Source organism: Ailuropoda melanoleuca, chromosome 5 (assembly GCF_002007445.2).
Source record: "Ailuropoda melanoleuca isolate Jingjing chromosome 5, ASM200744v2, whole genome shotgun sequence".
NCBI classification, from domain to species: domain Eukaryota; kingdom Metazoa; phylum Chordata; class Mammalia; order Carnivora; family Ursidae; genus Ailuropoda; species Ailuropoda melanoleuca.
Genome location: NC_048222.1, coordinates 18,529,565 through 18,546,082, shown reverse-complemented (window position 1 = coordinate 18,546,082; position 16,518 = coordinate 18,529,565).

Sequence of the window (16,518 nt, the reverse complement as noted above, 5' to 3'; positions counted from 1 at the left end):
TTTCACCTAATTCACCCATCCCCCACCCTACCTCCCTACTGGTCACCATCAGTTTGTTCTCCACAGTTAAAAGTCTGTTTTTTTGGTTTATCTGTTTGTTCTTTGTTCATTTGTTTTGTTTCTTAGATTCCACATATGACTGAAATCATATGATAGTTGTCTTTCTCTGACTGACTTATTTCACTTAGCATTATACCTTCTCATTCCATCCATGTCATTGCAAATGGCAAGATCTTATTTTTTTTTTTTTTTTTTTTTTTTTTTCCGAGTAATATTCTTGATGGACACTGGGGCTGTTTCCATAATTTGGCTAATGTAAAAAAACTGAAATTTAGATGTTGGAAATTTGTGGCTACTAAATTCTACTGAAATAGTATACACTTTGTGAGACAAGTAAGTAAAATTTAGCAAGTTCCAGGCTAGTTTAGAAGTACCATCTCCAGAATTCAGCCCATGTGGAACTGTAGGAAGCCCCCAATGCCACTCTCCTGCCCATTCTCTGAATTAAAGTGGACCCCCCCAGCACACCCTCTTGCCCACACACACCATCCTCTCTTGACTCCACGTCCTCCTCCAGCTTTTATTGTCTCTTTCTCTTTTTTCCTTTCCAGTAGACCTTCTTCTCCTTCTGCCCTCTCTACTTTTTCACCTCCCATTAACTCTTCAGCGCCTTCCACCCCAACCTCCTCTGGTCTTCACTCCCCGAGATGTCAAATGACATTCTGGTGGTTGCATTCAGTGGAAACTCTGCAAATGCCATCTTATTTGACCTCTCCTATGGCATTTTCACTATGTAATCTCTTCCTTAGGGAATTCTATGGCACTATTCTCTCCTACTTTCCCACCTACCTCAGGGGTAAATTCTTAGTGTGGCGTGTGTGTGTGTGTGTGTGTGTGTGTGTGTGTAGTTTCCTCCTCCTCTTTCCACTCCTAAGATGTCAGTGGTCCCTTGAACTTTATCCCAAGTCCTCTTATCACTCTATACTTACCCCACTCACGCTCGTGCTCCAACTTCCAAATCAACATCTCCAGCCAGGCTGACACTGGGGGACATTCCTGCACATCTGACTAAGCAGGTCCACGTGAATGTCCCATGAAGACCCCAGACTCAGTATGTCCAAAGTAGAACTTACCATCTTCTGCAGAGCTCTCTGTCTCTGTGAATATCATCCACCAGCTTCCTCAATTCAGAAACCAATGGACGATGGTAAATGTCCCCTCCTCCTTCTTCCCGTGCATCTAATTACTCACAAAGATCTGTCTGGTGTATGTACCACATGTCTTTCACCTCCTTTCATGCTGCACATCACAGCCACCAATGCAAGCTCTTCTCCCCTTTCCCTTGAGACAGGTTGTCCTGTTTCTAGATGCAACCCAGTAATCTCCCTGACACACTGCCACAGAGCCACCTTCCTAACATGCAAATTGGTCTTGTCAATTCTTTTGCAAAACGTTCTTCAGTGACTCTGTATCACTTCTATTACATAAGTTTTACTCTTTAGAAAGACACATAAGTCTCATCACAATTGGCTTTCTTTCTGGGCTTTCAGCCTCATCTTTTTGACTCAGGTCTCAAAGTCCTTGCGAATCAAGCATTTGGATCCACTTATCTGTACCCGTGGTCTTTCATGCTATTGAAAGGCCTCTTGGCTTTTGTATATGCTATTCTCTTTCCCCAGAATATCCTCCAATGATTGTTTGCCACACAAAGTGAGACATTTACTATTTTCCTGGCTCAGGAGCTGGGGTTCCAAAGTAGAGGATAGAGAAGCAGTAAGTGCCAGCAGCTGCCCACATTTAGAGCCAGACACTCCGTCATGGATTATTAAGGAGGTTACAGAAGCTTCCCTACAATCCTCAGCCATGATTCTTATCCTGTCCCCATACTCCTAAGCGGGGCAGAGAGGGTGAATCTCTGGAGTCAGGAGTCACTGGCCTGGTGGGGGGATGCGTGCCTTTTCTGTTTCCTCTCCATGGAGGCGGGGGGCTGTTCCCCACAAAATCGAGTGTGTGCAGACAGCATTCAGAGAATCACTTGCAGAGGTGAGTGAATCGTAAGAAGAGAAGGCTGGTGTCCACTCTGATGGCTGCCAAAGAACCCGAGAGGAGCAGGATGAAGGAATCTGTGGGAGATTCATGTCAACATGAGTCCCCTGGAGTTTAGGAGTGTACATGTCTATAGAAACAGTGTCTCCTCTGCCTGAAATTTCTAAGGTGAGAGGGCTTTCTAACGCTTGCCAGCAGGGTGAGTAAGGACTGTGGTTTAACCTGCTTAGTGTGAAGAAGATGGATGTTGGGGAACCTCAGTGTAATTCCTTTGGCCTTCAGAGAATGTGGAAAAGTATTTCAGTGGCGTCTATGGCTCAGCATAAAGGAGCCCAGAAATTAGAAGACAGGCAGGAAGGAGAGCTCTCCAGGAACCCTCTGGGCCAGCAGGAGATGCCCAACGTGGGGAGGTGATGGAGGTTGTGGACAAAGAGACACTTGGTGCCCTTCTCTGAAGGGATCCTCAGTAATGGAGAAGATAGGGCTGAACCTGACATTAACCCGTAACCACACATACCGGGTATAGGTAAGCCACCATATTAGCAGAGGGTACCAGCATCATATGAACCAAAGTGGATCAGAGATGTTCCCCATCACCACCACCAGAAATATATCAGTTGCTTAGGATAACTTCTGCTTTCTTGTTTGTTTCTCCCAGTCCTCATCCCTGGAAGAGGCAGACTCAGAGAGAGAGGGGAAAGATGTGTTGCAGAACTAGACCACACCCTTCCGTCCAATTCAAGGTGCTGGCACGGGAGGAGGTTCGGGGAGAAGAATAGCTTTAAATTGCACACACACACACACACACACGTGCACATGTGCACACACAGTTTCAGTAGTCAAGAAAATATATTTGGAAATAAAAACATTAATTCCAGTGCTTGACATTTCTGTAGCTCAGCATATCCCAGGCTTTCTTAGACACTGAATATATTTAATTATAACATTGATACAACACTAGCAGGAGCACATGAGATATTTTGCAAACTTGGATGAAAGTAGTGAACAAATATTGTCTCACTGATAAATTAATCCCTCCAAAAAATCATTCCAAATGTATTCGTATCAGTTAAAACATTAGAGATACTTAAGAAAAAAAAAAGTGTCAAAGACATTGAATGTTGAACAAGAGATCTAATATGTATCAATGATCATCAAATCAAGACAAACATCAAGGCATTAGTAAATTTAGAAATGTTCCTAGCCATCAGTCAGAAGATTAAAGCCATGCAGTCATACACAAAACAATCACACTAAAATATTCTCAACATTTACTGATCAGACACACCATTTTTAAAGGTAGATTATCAAGGATGGAGAAACACAACTCTATAATGCAGTTAGACATTTTTCTTACAGTTATACTTTAAATGAATTCTAGAGAAAATAAAGAACAGCACATGCTTTGGTTTTGTTTTGGCAGAATTCTAAAGAATATGCAAAGAGCCATTGTATTCTGTGGGATACCCTTGGTGAAAGGTTAGTATAAGGTTTAGAGCACTGGTTACCCAACCTGTAAACCACAAAGAGGGTTTTGGGGTGCTCTTTCAAAATCTTAGTCAGACATTTTAATTCTGGGCTTTTAAACTGAAAGTGAGTGGCAAGTTATGACATCTCCCTGAGCTGTGTGGAGGAATGGGCAATGAGGACTTGAGAGAGCAAAGCTGAATGCATAAATTGGAAAAAAAAATATAAAATATTTTACATCTTGACCCCATGGAGTTGAGACTTTTTTTTCCCAAAATTTTATTTTTAAGTAATCTCTACACCCAACATGGGGCTTGAACTCATAATCCCAAGATCAAGGGTTGCACGCTCTACTGACTGAGCCAGCCGGGTACCCCCTGAGTTGAGACTTTTTTTTTTTTTTACGATTTTTATTTTATTTTTAGAGAGAGAGAGTGGAGGGGAGGGGCAGAGGGAGAGGGAGAGAATCCCAAGCAGACTCCATACTTAGCATAGAGCCTGAGGTAGGGCCTGATCTCATGACCCTAAGATCATGACCTGAGTCAAAGTGAAGAGTCAGACACGTAACCAACTGAGCCACCCAGGCACCCCCTGAGTTGAGACTTCTTAATAAATGGGTTATTTAATGCTGTCAATCCTAACCATAATTCTCCAGTTAACTGAATTTCTCATTGTTCAAGGTTTCTGTTCCTTATTTTCTTCTCTGTATTAGTTTTTTATTGCTATGTAAAAAGTCACCCCAAATTCTAGCACCTTGAAACAAGTATTTGTTGTCTCACCGTTTCAGTAGGTTAGCTAGCTAGGAGTCCCAGATTTGAGGGTCTCTCATGTGTTTGCAGGCAAACTGCCAGCCTGGGCTGCAGTCTCATCTGAATGATCAAGTGAAGGACGAGCCCTTGAAAGCTCACTAGTGTAGTTGTTGGCAGGATTCAGATCCTCATAGGCCGTTGGACTTAGGGCCACAGTTCCATGACGGCTGTTGGCCAGAGGCCCCCTCTGTTCCTTGGCAGGTGGGCCTCCCCACAGGGCAGCTCACAACATGGCAGTTGACTTCCTTTGGAACAAGTGACTGAGAGAGAGTGTCCAAGAGAGAACCATATTCTTGTCATAACCTAATCTCAGAAGGAACATTCCATCACTTCCCATCCCATCACTGCCATTCTGTATTCATTAAAGGTTAGTAAATCCAGCTCACACGCAAGGGGATGAGATTACACAAGTTCACAAAAAGCAGGAGGTGAGGCTTATTGGGAACCATCTTAGTGGCTTCCTCCTAAATTCTCTCTCCTCACACCACAAGGTATCTCTGCTCTCTGCCTTTGATAATTCTCACTCTTACCTGACAACCTGGCCTCCTATTCTTTAAGAAAATAGATAATAAGTCATCTTTTATCTTCTTGCAACCAAGTCTCACACCTTCTTCATTTTTAGCTGTTTTCTCCACCTTTCCACTTGTTAACACTGACAAACTGTCCTTCCTCCTGGTTCCCTTGTCACACACACACACACACACACACACACACACACACACACACACACACATCCCTAGGCTTTTTGTCCTCCTCAAGCTATCATCTTATTGTTCTACTTCCCTTTATAAAAAAACTTTTTGAATAAGTTGCCTTCACATGGTCCCTCTACACCTCAATTCCCATTCACTCCTAGGCCCTAATCTGCCATGCTTCTGTCCCATCACTTCACTGAAATTATTTTCATCAAAGTCACCAATGATTTCCATATTGGTACATCCAAGGAACACTCCCCTATTTTTGATCGCATTCAACATGGTTAACCATTCCTACCCTCCTCCTTTCTGGATGTCCACAACACTACATTTTCATCATGACATATTTTTTCTAATCATTCTGGTTACTCCTTTCGATCTCTTTTGTTGGTTTCTCTTATATCCCCGTCCTAAATGGTGGTGTTTCCCAGGGCTCAGTTCTGTGTCTTCCTTCTCTCCCTCTTTCCATAAGTGACCTCACCCACTCCTGGGGTTTTAAATATTATTTATATGTAGATGAACCTGAAATGAATTTGTTCAGCCAACGCTTCCTCTGAACTTTGGAATGGTTTCTCTAACTGCTTACTTGGTAATTCCACTTAGAAATCTCAAGGGGACCTCAAATGTAATGTCTATAACAGATCTTCTGTTTTCCAACTTCTCTCTCCCTATTTCTCTTCTGAGTTCCCCACTTCAGTAGATGGAGCCACCAAACACTCTGCTCAAGTATAAATCCTTAATTCCTCTTCTTCTTTAATCCCTCATTCCAATCTATCACCAAGTCCTACACTTTTTGGACTTCCAAATATATGACTGCTCTGTCTGTTTCTCCTCCACTATCTCTACCTTAATCTAAGCCACCCTCTTGTCACCTAGCTTCCTACAGTCGTCCCTTACTGGGCTTCCTGCTCTGCAAAGGAGCCAATTAAATAGTTTAGAAATACTGTCTCAGGCTGTGTTTCTCTTGGATAAAACCCTTTTGTTCTGCTCACTTATCCTTTGTAAAAGCTAAAGTTCGCAAACATTTTGTGATATATCTTTTGCTTGTCTTTTCAACCTGAGATCATCGCATTTGCCCTGAACTTACTATTTGTCAGGCGCGTTGGTTCTCATCATTTCTTAAGCACACTGATTTCTCTATTTCCAGGTCTTTGCACAGGCCATTCCTTCAGCTTGTAATGCCTCCTTCACTCACCACCCCTCTGCTCTCTTCCGGTGGGCTCAGGCATTTGTCAGAACTCGTAATTATAGATTTAGACATTTCTGTATTTATTGCCTATTTTGTCATACTGTAAGCCCCATATGGACAAAGCCCATGTCCGCTTTGTTCACGCTGGTATGCCCAGCATGAAGCACTTTGTAAGTACTTAGTAAAGATGTGCATAAATGAACAATCTCCTTGTTGTGCTCCAGTCCCAACCGAGAAACTGTCTTCTTAACAACTTTCCCAGGCCATGGAGTCATATTTAACAGGAGATCTACCCTCAGCAAAGTTTTAAGTGCACAATAGAGTATATTTAACTGTAGGCATGACATTGTACAGCACACCTCTAGAACTTACTCATCTTGCACCACTAGAACAAAACAGTCTTGAAGAAAATATTTGAGTTGCTCTGCTAAAAAGCTAGAGAAAATGACATTGAGCAAAGGTTATTATGGTAAAATGCTTTAATGCACACTTCTGTAAACTTGGTAAGTGATAATAACACCACTTTCTTAGTTTAATAAGTAGCATTTTTACTTCCCTTCATCTCACTTCTAATGACAGGGACAGGTCCCATTCTTTCCTTGGCAAACTGTTTGGCTGACAGGAACCCCATCCTACTGATGTCATCTGGAAGAGCTTCCTTTTACTGATTCTGGGGAGTCTGAATTTGAAACAGGTGGATATATGCATTGGAAAGAATCTATTCCAGATGCCAGAAGATTCAGTTCTGGTGAGGGACGTGAAGGAAAATTATGAGAACAAGTATCCTATTCACATGCTAGGAAAATAAATGTTTTACTAATCCTTAAATAACATTTTACTCTGAGGTGTATTGGCAAATTGTAGTTTTATTTCTGTATGAAAGTCTCATTTTTATGGGTGTGATTTAAGTAGTTGAGGTGACTGCTAAAATCAGTTTCTGTTATCCCACGCTAATGTCTGTGCAGGAAGGGACTAAAGTACAAAGTTTTAAAGCCATAACATTTTAGTTACATTTAGTTACATTTAGTTACATTTTAACATTTTAACATTTAGTTACATTTAGTGAACATTTTAACATTTATCATCATTGGCTACAAGTTAATTTAACTATTATAAATGCACATACTTTTCTATGTTATGGGGTCTTCTCACGGTAGAGAAAGTATGTGATCAAGAAGGGGTCCTATGTGTTCTCTTTCCCAAGCCAAGGCCCTAACCAATAAAATTCTATGATTAAACTCATGCTTATACTATGTGCCAGGCATTGTGCTAAGTGCTGAGATACAACAGGGCTTACAGTCTAGATTTCTTTCTTTTTTTTTTTTAAGATTTTATTTATTTATTTGAGAGAGAGAGTGAGCGAAAGAGAGAGCACAAGCTGTGGGAGGGACAGAGGGAGAGAGAGAAGTAGCCTTCCCACTGGGCAGGGAGCACAATGCTGGGCTCCATCCCAGGACCTTGGGATCATGACTTGAGCCGACGGCAGACTCCTAACCCACTGAGCCACCCAGGCATCCCCCAAACAGCAGTTTCTACTTATTTCTGAGACATACCACACGATCCATACTGGAGGAGATCTGGCTTATTCAGGTAAAAGGAAAAATGAACGTGTACTCATCAACAGGGAGAAGGAGTGAATGCATTATGCAGTCGTTGGAGGAAGATATCCTGGAACCAACATTTTATGGTAGATAATCAATATGTGGGTGTTTAAAAGTTGGCTCCAAGATATTCTCCTCATCTTGAAGGCCTCCCTTCCCCCACCAAGAGACACCTGATAGTCTGGACTGGGGAAGGCTCACCTGTCCCTTCAGGCAGTACCAGCAGGGACAATGGGAACCCCAACAGTATCAGATAAACCATGCAGATAAAAATAACACCACCAATCTGACAATTAAATTGCCATTGGAACCATGGCTACAAAAGTAGGCCAGGACCTACAAGCTGAACCTATAAACAGGGCAACTGCCTGATAAAATAAAAGATTTAAATGGGACCTACAGACTCCCAGTGTAGCAGAACAAATGTCCAGGATACAATTAAAAAAAAATTTAATTTAAATTCAGTTAGCCAACATATAGTACACCATTAGTTTCAGATGTAGAATTCAGTGATTCATCAGTTGCATACAACACCCAGTGCTCGTCCTTAATACCCATCACCTAGTTACCCCATCCCCCCACCCACCTCCCCTCCAGCAACCCTCAGTTTGCTTCCTATGCTTATGGGTGTCTCATGGTTCTTCTCCCTCTTTGATGACTTCCCATTCAGTTTATTTTTTTTTAAATCACCTGTCATATGAAGAAGCAAGAAAATCCTGACTTAGATGAGAAAGGACAATCAGCTGACTCCAACATCAAGATCTATCAGATGCTGGATTATCCCACATTATCCAAATCATCAAGAGTTGAAAAGCAGCTGTTGTAAAAAAAAAAAAATGCTTCAACAACCAATTATAAGTTCTCTGGAAACAAATGAAAAGTAGAAAGTCTCAGCAAAGAAACAGAAGTTATTAAAAAAAAACTAAATGGAAGTATTAGAACTGAAAGAATATACTTACAAATATAAAATGCTCACTGGATTGGAATGAAAAGACACCTTACTTTGAATAGCAAAGGATATGGCCAAGACTTAATGATTTCATCCTAAGATTAAAGCTATAGGAATAATTTTTAAAATAAACTCTTTCAGTATAATTTAAAATTTACAGAAAATTTGTCAAGTTAGTACAGGGAGTTCCTATAAATCCCACACTCAGTGCTTCTGCTTATTAACCTCTTACATCATTATGGTGCATTTATCACAACTAATGAACCAATGTTGATATATTATTCTTAACTAAACTCCATATTTTATTCATATTCCATTAGCTTTTACCTAAGATCCTTTTGTGTGTGTGTGTGCTCCAATATTCCATCCAGGATACAACATTTATAGGAGTCCTTATGATATTAGTGTCATTGGCCAAACTTCTCATCTTATAAGAGATTTTATATTCAGAGGTAGAGCTGTTGTATTACTACAGAGGGAATCTTGTTGCAAGGCTGTTAGGGGACTTGTCTTGAAGCTGTTCTTGGGTACACCCTGTTTATTCTGATCTTTTGTAGCATGGGTGCTGATGGAGATGGGTTATTTAAAATCCCTCAGGCTGATCCTTATCAATCAGTATATTAACTCACAGTCACCAGAACACTAATGCTCTTCTCCTCCACCCACAGCAAATTCCCACTGCTGCCCCAGGCCTCGTGCAATGGGGGAAGCCATGCTTTGCTGGTGCTGTACAGGGGAAGAAGTTGTCGGCATGACTTATTTTTACATGCAATTAGTGCACCCTCTTGACATTGGGGTCTGCCTTCAAAATATATCCAGAATCCAACCACTTTTCTCCATTGCTTCCATCTGAGGCCCCCCTCTGAGCCACCAACATCTCTGTCCTGAACATTCACGAGAATTTCTTCCCTGGTCCCCCTGATTCTGCCCTGGCAACTCCATAATATATTCTCAACACAGTGGCCTGAGACGCTCTGTTAAAATTTAAGTCAGCACATGTCGTCTGCTGAAAAACATCCATCCAATGAGCCTCCTTTCTTGTGCTTGTCCTTGTTGTTGTTGGTGGTGGTGGTGGCCCTTAATTGTTTTTTAGTCAAACCTTTTATTGTAATATAACAAAATACATACAGAAAAGTGTGCAAATCATGAGTGCCTCTCAATGAATTGTCAAAATTGACCACTCCTGTGTAACCACCACCCAGGTAAAGAAATAGGCCAACTCTTGGGAACCCCCCTTTGGTTTCATTTAGTTATTATTCCTACTCTTCTCCCCAAAGGTAACCACTAACCTGGCTTCTAGATTAGTTTAGTCAGTATGGTTTGTTTCTGAATTTTAATTAAGTAGAGTTACAGTATATATTCTTTTGTGTCTGGCATCTTCTCCTCAACATGATGCATGTGAGATTTGTCCATCTTAGGTTTTGTTGAAATCTGAAGCCTCTACGAGGATGACCACGGCCCTATGCCCCCTTGGCTTCCAATTCCTACCCTCCTTGGCATTCTGTCATAACTTCCCATCTCATTTCCACTGCCCTAGCCTTACTGGCTCCCTTCTCTTCCTCAGATTCACCATGCATGCCTCTGCCACAGGGCCTTTGCACTTACTGTTTTCACTGCTGGGGAATCACTTTCTCCAGATACCATCATGCCTGGCTCTCTTTACTGTGACACACCTCTGCTCAAGTGTTGCCTTCTCAGCGAAGGGTCTTCAGGAGACCACCCACATACTCCCTATCCCCTCTTCCTGGTTTGATTTTTTTTTTCCACAGCCCTGTATACATCTTAGTTTCCTGTGGTTGGGAAACAAAATACCAGAGATGTAGTGGTTTAAAACAATCAAATGAATCATCTCACAGTTGTGTAGTTTGGAAGTCCATTAGGCTTGGCTACTTTCTTTGCCCTCCGTCCCACCAGGCCAAAATCAAGGTGTCAGCTGCCTGGGGGCTCTTGTCTGGGAGACTCTGGATGAGAATCCACTTCCAGGCTTGTTCAGGTTGTAGAAAGAATACAAAGTTAAGACTGAGGTCATTCTTTTCTAGCCAGCTGCTGGCTGAAGTTTGCGCTCAGCTCCTAGAGGCCACCCACATTCTGGAACTTGTGGCCCCTTCACCCTCAGAGCCAGCAAAGGCAGATTGAATCCCTCTCAGGCTACATCTCTTCTGCCTTTCTTCTCTGATTTAAGGATCCTTGTGATTACATTGGGACCACTTGGATAATCCAGGATAATCTTCCCAATCTAACATCACCTGTTTCACAATCTTAATCCCATCTGCAAAGTCCCCTTGGTGACATAAGGTCACATATTTGCAGGTGTAACACTACAGGTAAGAATCATGGAGACAACATCCTGCCTATGATAATATATTTTCTTAGTTGTCTCATTGATTGTTCATCTCCCCCCTTCTAGAATCTGTGAGAGCAGGGATCTTTGGCTGCCTGACACATACTAGGCATTCAAATATTTGTTGAATGAATAAAAGAATGAATGAATGAATGAATGAATGAATGCAGTCTGGGTGATTATTGTCAACATCTGCCCTCCCATTGTTCCACATCTTCTTAGACTCTCTTTTCTTCTTTCAGAGATGGTCTTGACTTTTATTTCAATCTGATTTTGCACAGTCAGTGTGGTTTCCCTGATCCCCATACACCATTGCTTACAGCGCTGCTAGTTAAGGGGCGTGGCAGCATGATAATATCATATTTTCATGGAGCCTCCCAGCTGCCACAAGAGACACATTCAGGACATGGGGGACAGAGGGGACCACAGAATGGAGTGCAGCTCAGAGGCCAGCACAGGCTGCGAATCCTCAGGCACTCCCCAGTGGAACCAAGTGTCCAATGATTTCTTGGAACAGAACTCTTCAGGGATAGTAGAACTAGTCATGGAAATGTCTTAAGCATTGTTTTGCTCAGTAAAAAAAAAAAAAAAAAAGTTTAAGGCTTAGTCTGCACATGTCCATTATCCAGTGAAACATTTAAAAACCACTTAATCATTTAGATGTTTCTAAAGACTGTTGCTTAATATGATGAAGACAGCCTAAATCCTAGGACGATAAAGATCTGAGCTTGGCCAAAAAGTTTGAAGCACACACAAGTAACAGATTTGCCATTTGGGTTACAGTGTGGAAAAAAATCTCTGGAAACAGATTTATGTATTAGTTTTTCACTTTGCCACCAGATGTCCTTCATGAGTAGGAAAATATGATGGCTCAAATGATATTTTGAAGTGTGAATGCCCAGCATTTTTGAATAGTTGACAGAGAAAGGAAAGTGTGAGTGAATGTAACTGTTCGCACAGACTTTTGGGTGAGGCACATATTTTGAAGGCTGCCCTACAGGTGTAGCTTTCAGAAGCAATATTTAAGTTTCAAATTTTCATCTCTCACACTCCGCAAACATTGACTCACCGTATTTCCTTTTCACTCAACTCCAAATCAATATTTTTGAAATCAGAGCATATTGTTCTATTTGGAAATTAATATTAAGAAAGAATCAAATCCTTACACAAATATTAGGGATTAAAATATAGTATTTTAAGCGGAGTTTTCCAAGGATTCAAGGTGACTGGACCTCAGGCTGGACACAAGAGCAACGGAGGTTATGACACTTACTTTCTAGAAGCAGCCTACTTACATCTGCAAGACAGTTGAAATGTGTGATTTAGGACAAAATTAAAGACGGCAATTGCAGTTTATTGCTAATAACATAATTCAAAGGGAAGTGTGGAGGATAGAATATTTAAATTAATAAATTACATCTTTTAAAAATAGAAATCGTTTGGCCATGTGTATTTTAAATGTGTAACAGAAATCCTCATAAAAGGAACAAGAACTGCTGTTTTAAAGAATTTGTTGTGTGAATTACCCTGTGCATTAATAACACCTGGGTACGGGCTTCTCGCCCTCTCCCCAGCGTAACTGAAGTCAGGGAATAAACCTGTGCTTTATGGTGAGGGGTTCCTCATTCCTTCATTAAATGGGCGGGAGTGGGACAGGCAACCTATTTCCAGAAAACTGAAGGCCATCTGCATGAGATGTCAGCCAAGTAACCAGATGTTTGATGTGGATTGGCTCCCGCATCCGGCTTCTTGACCGAATTCCTCCTCTTTCCACCCAGATGTTTTGGAGACACATACAGAGAGCTTAATGAAGGTTGTTCCGGCACAGAGGAAGGGGAGGTAATATTTTGGTGTCCTGCAGGGGGCGAAGTTACCTCTGATTTTCTCCAGTTGGTTCACACATTTCCAGCAGATTCCAAAGCCAAACTTCTCCTTTCCCTTCACCCCATCCCTCCGGAATCACATCTGGACTTTGTCCAGCTCTCTGAGACTTCTCAGGGGGTGCTGGCGAGGGGTCAGAGAAGCGGGGAGCGGGGGAGGTGGTGGTTAGAAGTTCTTATCCACCCAGAATTCCAGCTGTCTTGAAAAAGCAGTGGTCCCAATTTTGAGGTTATTAAAATGTTAGAACTGCATCTCGTTATCCCCTTTTGCCCCAATATCCAGTCCAAGGGGGTTTCCTAGTGTTTTACAGCAAACGTGCACCTGTTGGGAGTGGGGGGCACCTTCTTTTGTGGCCCTCAGTTAAATGTCACTGCCTTTATGATCATTGTCATGTTTCATTACACATATTTTCCCTCTGGCTCTTACGAGACTTGTGTGCTCTTGTGCTCGTCATCTGGGGGCACCCTCAACACCTCCTTTCTACAGCACTATTCTGCAGGAACTGAGAGGCCTTCTTGATGGGAATGGGAGGCTCACGGCAGACCTGAATCAGGGCTGTTGCTCAGATGTTTGATAAAGGGTCATTAAGTGCCATGTCACAAGGTCCATCTAATTCTAACCAAGCATTTAAGAAAAGGGGAAGATGGTATGATTGTACGCCTGTGTGTGTTCTCCACTAGATCCTATGTGCATACCCAATAAGTGATTATCTAAGAGATGGCTCACAGCCTATTTTTGTGTTTTCAACGGCACAGCCCTATCTAGGTGCCCTTGCCTATGCTCAGGCGTTTTCCAGTTTTCCAGTGCTTTCCCCCTGCCCTGATAGGTTGGAACTGCTTTTACTCTCCTTCTGTCTCACTAGAGGTCTTAAGAAGAAGGTGCGACTACATTTGCAAAGGGAGAAGGATCTTGGCAGGAAGCCTACGTATACTTGCTGAGATTTCAGATCTTTTGATCAGGGCTCTTGGCTGCTGTGATTTTATGCTCAAACAAGTCCCATACAGAAGAAAGAAGTGATGGAGACTTTTGAATTCTAAGGATCCTGGCATGCCAGACCAAGTAGTGATATATTTTCTTTTCACGTGAAAAGAATCCCCACTAAAGACCAGTCTTCAGTGTTGTTGAAGCTGTGTTGCCTGAGGTCAATGGCTACGGACCTTTGTAGAACTAAAGACTTCACTCGTAGAATTAAATTTGAAATAAATTAAATTTGTAGAATTAAAGACTAAAAGATCACTGTCTGGGTCAAGAGAGAACCAGAAAGAGCAGTCCGGTGGGTGGGGGGAGTTGAAGACCCTTCCCCATGAAAAACAGATCCTTTGAAATAAGAAGAAACGTTTATCAGATTTCAATCAGCAGAAACCCCATGATCGCGTAAGTCCACCAATCCCACAGTTTTTATCTATTTGGTCTGGCTCAGAAATGCCTTGGACTATGTGAACTAAGATAGTCAGTGAAGTTTTTGTTTTCTAATCCGTACACTTTTCACCAAGTAAAAGATCCTGGTGTTTTGAGTGAATTTGTTTGTATGATCTGTGGATTACTGGGCGTTCTTGGATAGTGTAAGAGCAGGTGGATTTGCATCCTGAATGGCCCATGGTGGTGGTGTCTGGGTAGAGGGATCCATCTCCATGATTGAGAAGTGGCATGCTATGTAACCTGTGGCTTCTACATTGATCTTGTCTAATGCTCCCAGCAACCTGACTTTGAGCACCTGAATGGGAATATGCCATGCCCCTACCTGGGCTGGAATTTTTTTTTTAATTTTATTTATTTATTTATTTGACAGAGATAGAGACAGCCAGCGAGAGAGGGAACACAAGCAGGGGGAGTGGGAAAGGAAGAAGCAGGCTCGTAGCGGAAGAGCCTGATGTGGGGCTCGATCCCATAACGCTGGGATCACGCCCTGAGCCGAAGGCAGACGCTTAACTGCTGTGCCACCCAGGCGCCCCTGGGCTGGAATTTTCTATACCACCTCTCAGGTTTTATCTACCCAGCCTCACGAAAGCTCTATTGTCTTTCAATACATTAAAATGAAAAGTTAACAGAAAAACTGGAGAAGCACTGAAATATTTCCGAGAAAAGTAGAGGGTGGCTTTTCTCTTTTATTACCTAATTACCCCTTTTCTTTAAGGTGCTAGCTTAAGAAGCCAAGCCAAGGCCGAACTGCAGAGATAAATCAAGATATTTGGTCCCAAATGCCCAGGACGCTGGCTCTGGTTTACATTTGGCTCTCTCTGTGGCCCGTTGGTGAGCAGCTTCTGGGAGGGTGTGTCCCAACTTCCCGCAGCTGCCTTTGGAAGTCACGTGTCCGCTAAATGCCTATGTTACATCCGTAAGAGACACTAATACACTATTCCTGTTGTTCCTCTGTGAATACAGGTGGCGTTGAATTAACAGCTGATTTTGCTTTTATTTAGTTAAATCATCAATTCAGGCCTTTAATGATGTGATTGTTAAAGAGACAGGTTTACGTGCTGATTGGATCATCCTTACTAGCGATGACCTCTTCGCCTTTGCTACCTCGCGCCTAGGGTGCCTCCAAGAATTCTCTGTACTTGAAACCTACGCGCGGCCGGGGCAACGCCTCCCTGGAGAGGGAGGGTGAAAGAAGGGGGCGGGCCTATTTAAATACAGGCGAGACGCGCCTCTTCCATTGGCTGCCAGCCTGTCTGTTACCCAAGAGGGCAGGGACTCTCGGGGGCTGGAGTGCGGTACCTGAGCGAGACGCGCACCAGAAAGCCCACGTTGGCCGCTGCGGGGAGCGCAGCGCGGAGAGGCGGGAGACTGAGAATTCCCGCGCAGTCGCCGCGGTCACTGCTCGGCGCGCGGGTCCTGTCCCCTCCCGTACCCTCTGCGAGCGGTGTTTGCGGGGCAGCCAGGAGACTCTAAACGGAAAGCAAGATCCTTGTCGCCTCCGCTTGGGGGTTAGAGCGGCGCGCGGAGATTCTGAGAGGGAGCGACAGTGCCCGAGCGCCGAGGGGCGCGGAGTTTGTGAGCGGGAAGGAAGTTAAGCCTCGCGGAGAAGATTGGCGTCTCGGGACGCCGTGTCGCCACAGCCTCGGCCCCACGGCGGAGTAAACTTCGCGGCGGCTGTGCGAGCCCAAGGAGAGGCGTGCGCGGGGATGATGCCTGGCATCTCCCCCAGCTGGTGAGTCGCCCCGCCGCCGCGGTTCCCACTCAGCCGCCCGGGAGGGCGCGGGACAGCGCACGTGCGCGGGCAGCGAGGCCCGAGAGTGACCGCGCGGTGACCCGCCCAGGGGCGAGGGCGCCGGCTGCAGAGCAGCCCAGACTCGGACGCACCTGGCCTGGACCTTGCGCCTCTAGAGACCTGCGCCGGAGTGTGGGGCTCCCCTCCAAGTGGTTCTCCGGGTGATCTCCCCCTTCGCCTCCCCTCCAGCCTGGGCAACGGGGGTCGCCCCAGAAGACGATGAGAGATAAGGACTGAGGGCCAGGAAGGGGAAGCGAGCCCGCCGAGAGGTGGCGGGGGCTGCTCAAGCCAAGGGCCACAGCGGCCGCGCTCCGGCCTCGCTCCGCCGC